Here is an 11140-nt window from a genome sequence, read left to right as displayed (position 1 = left end):
TGAAGTTGTTGTAATGGCTGCTTGCTAACTTGCTAATGGAGGAGTCAGTGGAACCCCATTTCTGTTCCTGATGCGTCCTCTTCTGTGTCAACGTTTGTTTTCCTGTGATCTATACTGAGCCAGTTCAAGACATTTTCTGTTGGTTTAACGGTTGGGGCAGTTCTCTGTGAGGTTAGATGTTTAGAAGGGAGATGGTGGGAGGGGAAGGAAGGAGATCGGTACTTTCAGAAGCAGGTATCCACTGTTGAATAGGCTTAGCTACACTATAACTACACACCTATGGGTTGGTGAACCAGAGATGCAACAGAATGTTTAAAACTGGGAAAGGATCCCCAAGAAAAAAAATCAATTCTGTTTCCATTGTAAGATTTGGGTAATGTACAGTGCGATACGATGTTATGCCAGACATTTAGTGATACCTGGAGGGAAGAAATGCCAAGTATTTTCCATTTTGACTGCTTTTTCCACTTTGAAGAGACCTGAGAATTCATATAGTAAAGTTACTGCTGAAGAGCTTGTCCTGCCCACACAAGTTGTATGAGCTTTGCTAACCCTCGAGTGTCTCCTGATTTTGTAACATCAGCATCTTTAACATAGTTTTTTTGGTATTTGACTTTGACAAGAAATAACTCCTGTTAGTTGAATGCTTAGGTCGCTGGCTTAAGGAAAACATGGGACTTGGATTGGGAAAAACTCAATATTCACAACTGGACAAATTTCACTCCTTCATGTCTTTGCTATTCTAGGCTTAATTTATGAAATACTTGCTTCTGTACATCCTCTTGCTCTGTTTTCTTCTTTTTGGATACTCTGGCAGTTTCATAATGCACTGTCTGCAAAATTTAGATGCAGAAGGCACTTCCTGAAATGATTCTTGTCCCAGACAAATCTGTGGCACCAAACAAAAGATAATGTTGAGCTCTTAGTCAAGTACAAATAACGTAATATTTAAGAGGAAGCATCTTAAATATTTTTAACTGTTCAGTCAAAGTTCTGTTTTGAAGTTGCTTTCTATTTCATAGAATTTACACACTTGAAATAATTTCTCAAAAAGTAAGTTTTAAATAAACTATTTTGATGTACAGGTGTCAGTGCATCTTTCCTAGCTGAAACTGAGTTGAAGCAACAGTGTTTTGTATTCTGTAAGTAGCAGTTACCTTAATTTTTGAAAATTATTGGTGGCTATTTCATGAGAAAGATGTTTACATACTTCAGCTGATTCTAGTGCAGTGGACAGTCTTTAAATTTTCTGTAGCACTGATCTTTTTAAATTAATAATTCTAGGCATTCAAATACAAATAACCCTTTAGAAATGGATTTTATGTTATTTTCAAAGCCATTTGAACTGATTTTTCCTACCATTTTGTTAAGGAAATACACACAGATTTTCAATGTCTTGTTTATCCTTTTGCCACGTAAAGATCCATATAATTTACTGATAAATTAAGAGAGAATAAGAGCAGTTCTTTTCCATTGAGTTGCAGCAAAATGTTGGTTTAAATTGGGGTTTTTCGTGTGCATTAGAGTATGTTAACTTGGATGAGAATTCTTTGGCATGAGAATTGAACATTTGATCTGATTTAATCTGTTTGAAAGTTTCTGTGAAAGTAACCTGTTCACATCCTTATATATTCTATTTTCAGCCTAGCACATCCACCATAGTTTAACATAGGAGAGGAAAGAATTTCTTTATGGATCATAGGAACTTTAAGTAAATGAGTTTGGCCTAATAGAAAATTAAAATATTAGTGTACAGCTGGCATGTTTTCCTGAAAACATCTGTTCTATACTGTCTGTTCTACTTTATATATTTTAATAAAGTGCATTTTAATATGATGAATATGGACCTTTCAGTTCACAAAGTTAAATTTGTATCCAGTCCAGGCTTTTGCCAGTATTTCTTGTCCCATATTAATCCTGAAACATTAATGATACTTCCAGTGTCCAGGATTCTCTAAGCCAAATATGAATAATAAAACTTATTTATATAAGGAGATGCATAATGTTTGTGTTACCTGTTCTTTTCTGACCTTGTCCTTCCCCACAAGTGGAAATCCAACGAACAGAAGTCACACACCAGTTGGACGTCTCCTCCAATCAATTTCCCTACGTATTTTACAAGAAACTGTTTTACCACATTGCAAGCAGAGTGCAGATGGGTGGGTCTTCAAGTATCTTCCTCCAGAAGTCTGTTCTTAGTCAGACATTCAAAAGGCAGTGAATTTCTTACTCTCATCTAAGTAGGCATTCCTTCCCACTTCCCTACCCTTTCTGGGAAGGCTCCTGTCATGTCTTTTGTCTGCTGCTTCCTCTGGATGCCAATGAGGGAAGCCTGGTGTCGGATGCTATTTTCACAATCTACAAAAAAGTTCCAGACTTCACTTATTTCCTTCTCTGGACAGAGGAAATCTTCTGGCTGAATTTAGCTTGTCTCAGTCTGTCTCAGCCTGTTTGCCGCAATGTAAATAGAGAAATACTGCTTTAACTGAATTGATTCAGTCTCCCGTGTGGTGTATACCATTTTTTTTAATTCTGCAGCATTTTTGTTCAAAAGGTGGAAGGGGACATTATTTCATTAGAATTTTAAAGGGCATACAGTTATTTAAATACAAGGGTCCACTTTTAAGTGTTCTTCTGAATTTTAGTGGTGGTGATAACCGATGTGTTAACAGTGAGCGTTTATAAGATGTTTGCATATCCTGCGTGCATTTGCACTTGTCACCTTCCTTTGCCTGTAAAATCAGTTTGTAACATTTGAGAAACTTTATTTTTTTTGTTTTGTTTTGAGTTTCATCCACTCAGAGATACTGTTACGTTTCATCTGCCTGCACAAGTTTACGTGCATCTTGAGAATGAAGTGGATGTTCATGTAAAATGAAACAAGATACTCTAGATTGATGACTGTATTTTAAGTTAGGCTTTTGGGCTTTCAGATGAACAAGCTGTCTTGATTTGTGCCCTCGTATGTGAAGCATTACAGTTTAATCTTGAACTCTGAATTTATGCATCCTTTCTTTCCTGTTATGCAAACATCTGAAAGAACCTCAGATGTTAAAGAAATCCTTGCTTTATGCTTAGTCCAGGAATAAAAATTTCTGAACTAAGCATTTTGAGCAAGCTAAATGGAGATTTAAGCATAGTTTGAACTAAGCTATTACATTTCAGCAAAGGGGTAAGATAAAAGATTGTGGATCTTTCATTATCCACTGTAATCGTCTATATGATGGGAGGTTTTTTAAAAAAAAAAAGCTGAAATTTTGTTTTGCAAGCATTAATATATGCAGCTGCTGTTCAGTATTACCTAAGAATCTTACAAGTGTTTGCATCAGTTCAGATTAGCAGTGATGTAAAATAGAGGACTGAGATCTGTTTTTCCAGGAATACAGAATTGTTAAATTGGTTAAAATTCAGATGTTTGTGCTGTGTGACTGGAATACATTGGATGTTAAGTCTATCTCTCTTCTGCTAGTTCTCTGGAAAACACTGCTACTAAATTCTTACCGTATTTCTTTTTTTAACTTAAATTGGCTGCCAATTTGTTTCCAGTTGCTTAACTCGTTTGCAGCTTCGTTCTCATGAGATGCTTCACTGGGTCTTGTGAGTGTGGTGCTTCATCAGAAAATGTGTAAAACTGTATTTAATTTCTTCAAGTTAATGTAACTTAATTGCTATTAACTTGAGCTGTATTCCATTCAACTTCATATTTTATGATAATGCTTGGTCTTTCAGTTGTATTGATCTTCTTCAATTTCAAGAGTACCACATGCAGAACAATTCGGAGAAGTTATTAGTTCCTGAAATCTATGCTTATTTTAAATGTTAATAAATAACTATCATATCTGCTCTTTGGGTTGCTAGTGAGTACTGATGACTTTTTGGAAAACGGAAAGTCAAAGGTGGAGACAGGAATACTTGTCCTCGGAAGTAGATGAAATGCTGGAACACCAAAGAGAACTAACAGCAGTACAAAACAAAGGATGTTAAACAGGCAAGACTGTTGTGAGGTTGATTCTTCACTCACACTTCAGTGTAGCTTTTCAGATGCTGGAAGAATCTTTTGAGCAAAGAATGAAAACTAAGTGTGTTCACATAGTCCAGTTGAACTCCTAATTTGGTCTGCTTGGGGTCTTTTTGTTGTTGTGGTCCCATCTCCCGTCCCCCGTGTCCCCGTCTTCCCCCCCCCCCCCCCCCATTTATCTCATATCTATCTCTTCCACTTTTAACATTATGATTTTGCTCTGGGCTTTACGTGAATTTACAGCCTTAGGGTTACCTTGCACTCCAGTATAAGGTTCCCTATTTCACACTTTCTTTAAATAACCCATATATTTACCAAGGCTTCGAAGGTTAGTTGTGTGCAATGCATAGGCCATTCCCCTGCCCCAAGTGATTGTTGCTGTTTACTAGACTTCCCCAGCTGATTTCCTGGTCAGTGCTTTTTCTAGTCTTGCTTATTTTAAGTTGCTTATCTGAAGAAGTTATTCACTTACTAGTTTATTTCTGTGAAAAATTGTTAGTCTTTGGAGAAGGCTATACTGGTAAGTTGCATCATTTTTTATCCTCATACTGATTAAATGACAAGACAGTGAAATATGATTAAGTTCTAAATCAGATTAAAAAAACCCGTGAAGGTTTCCCTACAAGCTGTGTTTTGAACACTTCCACTGTTTAACTCTCTTGAAAGTTCTAGTTAGCTTTCTGTGCCAAATCTGCCTTAATGGTGTTCAAGACTTTTAAGTAGACTGAATAAGTCTCTGCTGAGACACAGCTTTTTTGCAGCATTGCACCATGATGGAGTTTCTCACTTAGTGTCTTTCTTTAGATCTAGGAGTAAGATTGTGACTATTGAGTAACTTGAATCTCATTCAGTGAGTTTACCTCCTTTCTCTGCAACAGAAAATTCACTTGAAAGGACACTTTGACTTTCTACCTTCTTTTTCTTTTGATGTTTTCCTCCCATTCCTTGCAATTCAATTAATCATACCTATGGCGTGTAAAAGAACAATGAGCTGTTGGTTTATTCGGTTGGAACAAGTGGGAGGGATAATGGGAAATATTTCAAGAAAATGCGAAGCAGATGGAATTGTGTGATATTTCCACCTGCAGGGCGCAAACACACCAACAAAGCCTAAGGTAAAAGGAAATTGAGGAAACGCTGTCCAGATGTACTCTGTTTTGCTATGCATTTATATGTTGGTTCAGTATGAAGTGAAGTTTGTGTTGGGTTTTTTGTTGCTTTTTTTAATAATTGAAGGAGTTTGCTGATCTTAAACCTACAGTTCTAATGATAACAAAGAATAAAAAGCTGGTTTTCAGTTGGGAGAAATTCAGTTTCAGGTACTTCTCAGTCCTTCCTTACTCCTCCATCCTCAATTTCCCCAGAAAGATCTACAAGCAGTGCAGGAAAAAGTTTATGTACAGCAGACATTTGAGCAAATTAATCTTGAAGTTTGGGAGTTTAGAGGCAATCTACCAACCCGTGAAGGAGTGTGCAAAGAGAAGCGTCAGTCTGAGATGCTGCTACCTGGGTGACCCTGGAAGATAATGCAGCTGACTTTTCAAGATGAGCATGTGAAAAGAGACTTGAAACACAGCTTACGTCTATCAAATATCGGATTAAATGAGCTGCTTCTTTTTAATAATTGTGCTCCTCAGAAGTTAAGGTACCACTGAGGCAGCAACTTACCAGAGACCCCAAATGAGACCATCTCTGCTGCAGGGTATTTGTCTTTCAACTGATGCATGAACAACAGGGGAGAAAAACACTCTGTGGGTACGGATTGGGAATTAATGATTTAATGAAGCACTGGGACGATAGTATGATGAGGTGTACAGAACAGAATAGCTACTTACTGTGCTATACTTTTAAGTCGTTCAGTGTGGTAAGATTTGTGTAAATAAGCTAGTTAATTTTCTTAAATCCTGGTATCAAAATACTGCTGGACAAAGAGAAATTGCTATTAATTTGGCAGTAAAACGGTAATCTTGAATGTGATATTTGTTATTAATCTGGCAGTCAGAAGGTAATCTTGAATGTGATATTTAAAATGTTTATTTCCGCAAACATCAGTATGTGCAAATTTCTCCTTTGTTTTAGATAAATAGATCTTTAACTAGAATGCACAAATGTAATGCAGTAATTGTTATATTAATACCTAGTCAACCATCAGCAGGCGTCAACTCATCTATATTTAACTGATAATGTAATAATCTTATTATAATAAATGACATTTTCTACAGGAGAGTTGAAGGACACACAAAGGGCGAGACTTGCACTAGACTCTTCACAAATGGATGTCCCTGGACTTGAAAGCTTGTAATGAAGACACACTGAGGAAACAGGGAAGTTGAGGGAAGAATGTGCTGACAGCAAATACATTACTTCTGTGTGTGCATGAAGTGGGAAAAGGGCTAAATAGAAATCAGTAGTGGCAGGATACATGGAAACTAGGGAAAAGACACTGAAGGTAGAGGAGAATTAGGGACTGAGAAGGCTTTAGTGAGGGAGGTACAGGATGAATCATGGATAGAGAAGGTGTAGAAATGGATGCAAACGGATCTTGAAATAAATTTGTCTTTGAAATAAATAGTAAATGGGGATTTTTTCAGTCTTATGGTTGCTTTGAACTGGGAGAAAAGAACTGTAGCACAGGTATTTCATCATAGAGGTAGGAGGAAAGAACAGTTCTTGAGTGGTTGCAACTTTCTGCTAAAGGTAAGAGCTTGGCCTTGAATCGCTGCTGCCTGAGGAGGGAAGTCAAGGGGGAAACATTCAGGTTGGTAAGTAATTTACCCACTAATCTGCTAGCAAAATTTGAAGAAGGATGAGCTCTCTGCAGATTTTCAAAGACAAGAAACAGAAGTGCTGAGTCTTAAGGGAGACTAAACCTCTGAGTATAAAATTTTGTAGGAGAGATTTAAGACAGTTTTAGCCTTCCCCTGTCATCTAGCTCGCATCACTAATAATAAAAGGCTCACTGTTGGCTGATTTGGATCCAATTTTGTGATTCTCACAATCTGTATGGGACACTGTGATACTGCGGAAAGTTCTGGGTCCAGGTCCTTTTTAAGCACAAAGCTTCACAGACTTAAGTCTAGCCCAAAGTCCTTGGTCAGTAATATTACCAAGGCTAACACCCAATACAGATCAAATTAAAATCTTACTGTAATGTAGTCCCCAAAAAATGTGTAGGAGTCTTTTACCCCACGAACTCTGAAGAACCAAATATGGGATGTAAAAAAGACATATTAAATTGCACTCGGTTGATTTTTTTTTTCCTGATTCTTTCTAAATCAAAGTACTTTACACTTTCATGGGTCTTAGTATTCATAACATTGTGCTCAAAAAAGATCCTAAAAATAAATACATTACATACATAAATAAAACCAAATTTCATTTTATTGCCTGAATTGAGATCCAGAAAATACAGAAAGATACTTCAGTCTTAAGTTTTAACAAGTACAATAAGTTAATTGCAAAAATAGTTCGAAATTTCAACTCAGCCCTTTTTGCAGATATTTTACAACCAAAATCTTCCCACAAATTGTGTCATACAAGAGTGGATATGCCAGTTAGACCAGAGATCTGGCTCATCTGATATCTTGCCTCTGACCACAACCAATTGTGAACACAAAGAACAGTGTAAGAGCAAGGCAAGCGTAAGATGCCTCTGGCGTGCTCTCTAGTCTCCAGCTAGCTGGGACTTTATAAATCAGGACCTTTCTGGATTTTTACTTCAATGAATTAGTTCAGTTGCTTTATGGTTTGTGAGTTATATAATAAATAGCTCATTGCACTTCTAATAGGCTCAGAAAAAGAAGTAGAATTCTATAGCAAAACCTCAATTTTTTAAAAAAAATTCTTATTGTATCATCAGTAGAAACATAACTCATTTGACAGCCAAGAACAAAAGGGTCCATTGAGAACTTTTTCAAAAAGACTTGTTAAACATGGATTTTCTCTGTTTAACCAAATACGAAAAATTATTGAGATAAATGGAATGTTATTCTACAGGCAAAATGGCGTTTACTTTACAAAATTAAGTCTATACTGCACATGACAGAAATGCAGTTGGAAAGTTTCAGTTACTACATGTGTCTGTAAGGACTGCACAGACTTTCCACACTCCAGTTTTCCCTTGGAAAAACACTTCAGAGCTCCAGCAATTAGTTACCTTTGAAGAGCATTTGGTTGAAGTTTCCATCTTTAAATGTGTTCGGTATTCCAGAGGAAGCATACTACAGCAACCTACAGGAGAACTAAATATAGGAGTTAGATGGGGGCAGGTGCTGCACTCCCACTAAATCAAGTGCTTCTGTCCCTGTACAAAGACAAAATGTGCTTGATGTTGGGTTAGTTACTGGCTTGGGTTTGCTCTTTCCTGTTGATTTCTTCCCTCATGCTCATGTCAGGGCCTGTGGGAGTTAGCAGAGGAAAACCTGTTCCCAGGTGGAAGTTGGATCCTTTTTAGGTGAAGTGTAATTGATGGAGGAAATAAAGAAGTGGTGCTTGGAAATCCAGCTTCTCTTCCCAGCAACTTCTGTTTCCAGAACCAGAGTGAGATGCTGTTGGATATTACCTCTTATATTCTACAGACTAACCTGAGTATTCAGCCTTTACAGAGGTAGAACCCTTTTGTAAGAGATTGAATTTCAAATGTATCAAAACTTACACAGAGCTCAGGTTATTGTAATGCTGGTATAAAGATGTCTTTACCCAAATTAATTTATTATTTATGAGAGAGCGAGAGCTAGGATTGAAAAGGTCCTTTTTATACATTGTGGTCATAGGTTGTTATCTGTGCAAGTGCTCATCTAGTTGTCAACTTTGTTCTGCACCTCTGCTGCCTGCCTGCCTGCTTCTCCTGCGGAGCAGTGTCATCAGCACGGTTCTGGGCCAGAGTGATGAGCTTTGCTACTTGGATTACTTTCAGCCAGACCGACTAGCTCAGCAGCACCCCGGCCTGCTGCAGGCTTCTGACTCACAGCTGGATCATGTCTGGTGAGTTTGAAGCAGGATCAGTTCAAATGTGCAAGAGTCTACCTACCTTCACTGGGCCAGCAAACAAAATGACCACCTCATCTGATACGTATGTGGGACAGCAAGTGCATCTGCAGTGTGGTGAGATGTAAAGATTTGGTATCCACAATTTTCTGGCTTAATTCACTGATTAACAGCACTATAGAAAAGGAGGGGACAGGGTTAAATTTTTTTTTTAATTTTTTTTTTTAGTACTGTTTTGGCACCTCAGACTTTCTGTTGAACAGCAAACATCCTTTAATCTTCATGCCTTGGATTCATGTCAGTCGTGGGCACTTCTTGATCTAGCAGGGGTTAGAAAATGAAATAATTGAGCATGCAAGTGCTGTAAAGATAAGTTTCATGAACTACTTCTGTTTCAGACTTTCTGACACTCAGTTGATCCCAAGTCAGGATAATTATTCCAGCTCTGTAGGCAGAGTTTGGAATAGATACAAGAGGAGCTTTGGGAGGCTGTGTTCCCTCTCCTGTCTAAAAAAGCACAGAGGATTGGCTTGCTAACTGCTTGTATTAACTAATTGTATTCCTCTTCTACCCCCTTGCTTTCCAGCATCAGATATGTTGAAGGGGCAGGTGTAAGTTTGCCAATTTTTTTTTGGCTATGTAATATCAGCAATTCTTGTATGAAAATTGCTCCTTCCAAACCTGCCAGTCAGGCAAGTCATACCAGTAGGCCAGAAAGTGTGCAGCGGTTGGACTAAACTGGAGGAAATAAAGGTACAACTCCTTACAAACGCGAGTGTCAAAAGATTTAATCCAGGGGGTAAGTAAATGTGCAGACCACTCTGTTACATCTGTGTATTTGATAACGCTACAAGGTGCCTTATGAGGAATCATGCTTTAACTTTTTTGGACGTTCTAGTTGGCTTTTTCCACTGATGCGTCTAATAAACTGATTAAGTAATTTGTTCTTGTAATCTAGGTAAATGAGACCAGACTTAAATTTACCAGATACGGACTTTTATAGCAAAGAGCCATGATTGTAAACTGAAGGCATTTGGGAGATTTTAAATGTGGAGCTAATCTTAATATTATCTTGGCATGTTTCACTTTAAATATTTCAAAAGCTCTTTCAGATTTTTTCTTGTCAGATTAGAACGGTCCATCTCCAAGCTAAATCTGGGATGTTAGAAGTATTATTGATACTTGAATGTGTAGAATTTAATGCATCAGCCCAGCCTAGTAAAACAAGAGAGCAAAGCCATTTCATGCTAAGAGGTCGTTAGTAATAAATCAGAGTGTTTGTATTGCTTTACAAAGAGTAAAATAGACTTGCTTCCTGTAGGTGAATTAGCCTACTATAATGGTAAAAATGTACTGGGAAAAAGTAAAAAGAAAATAAAAGTTGAAATCCAGAGGATATGGGAAGCTCTGCCAAGGATATGGGAAGAGTGGAAACATTGACAGTTTTTAACATGTTTCCTGGAGAAAGGTGGTTGAGATAGATGCAGCTGGGTATAACCTTTAGGCAAAATTAGCCTGTAGCTGCTAGTGCTACCTTAGCAGTTTGGGGAGAGAGACTTTCTTCCACCAGTTCAAATGCACACAAAATGAAAAGTGGAGTAAGTATAGCATGGAACATCCAGCGATCTTAGTTTCACTACCAGATGAGTGAGATGACCACTGACTATTTGTGTGTACATCTAAGTATGGTTTAGACAGGATGCCACAAATGCACCAAGAAGTCTGATGCCGAGACCTGACAGAGAAGGGTTACAGCTGGTCCTGGGCATGACAGAAGCTGCTTAATTTAGAACCATAAGACCATCAAACATTACAGTGTGTGAGCGGTAAATATAGCTCCCGGTTTGGGAGGTATTGGGTTCAGAGTGGAAGGAAGACAGAAGCAATCGGGGCAAATTCTGTGACTGGTATGGAAATATTTGCTGCAGTCATTCTGTTAACCTCAGGCACCAAATATACTTCAGGGAAGCATTAGGGGAATCTATCACCTGGCAGCACGTGCCTCTGCCTGGTGGCCAAGGTGGTGGGAGCACCACTTGCGGGGAAGCGCTGTGCTTGCTAAGTGAGTCCCTCTGTGGTTGCCTCCCTCTGAACGTCATGTGCCTGGAGAGGTGGTTTTCACAGACTGTCTAGGAA

The sequence above is a fragment of the Strix aluco genome, chromosome 1 (genome assembly GCF_031877795.1).
Source record: "Strix aluco isolate bStrAlu1 chromosome 1, bStrAlu1.hap1, whole genome shotgun sequence".
Lineage (NCBI taxonomy): Eukaryota > Metazoa > Chordata > Aves > Strigiformes > Strigidae > Strix > Strix aluco.
Note: the sequence above shows the minus strand (reverse complement) of the source record.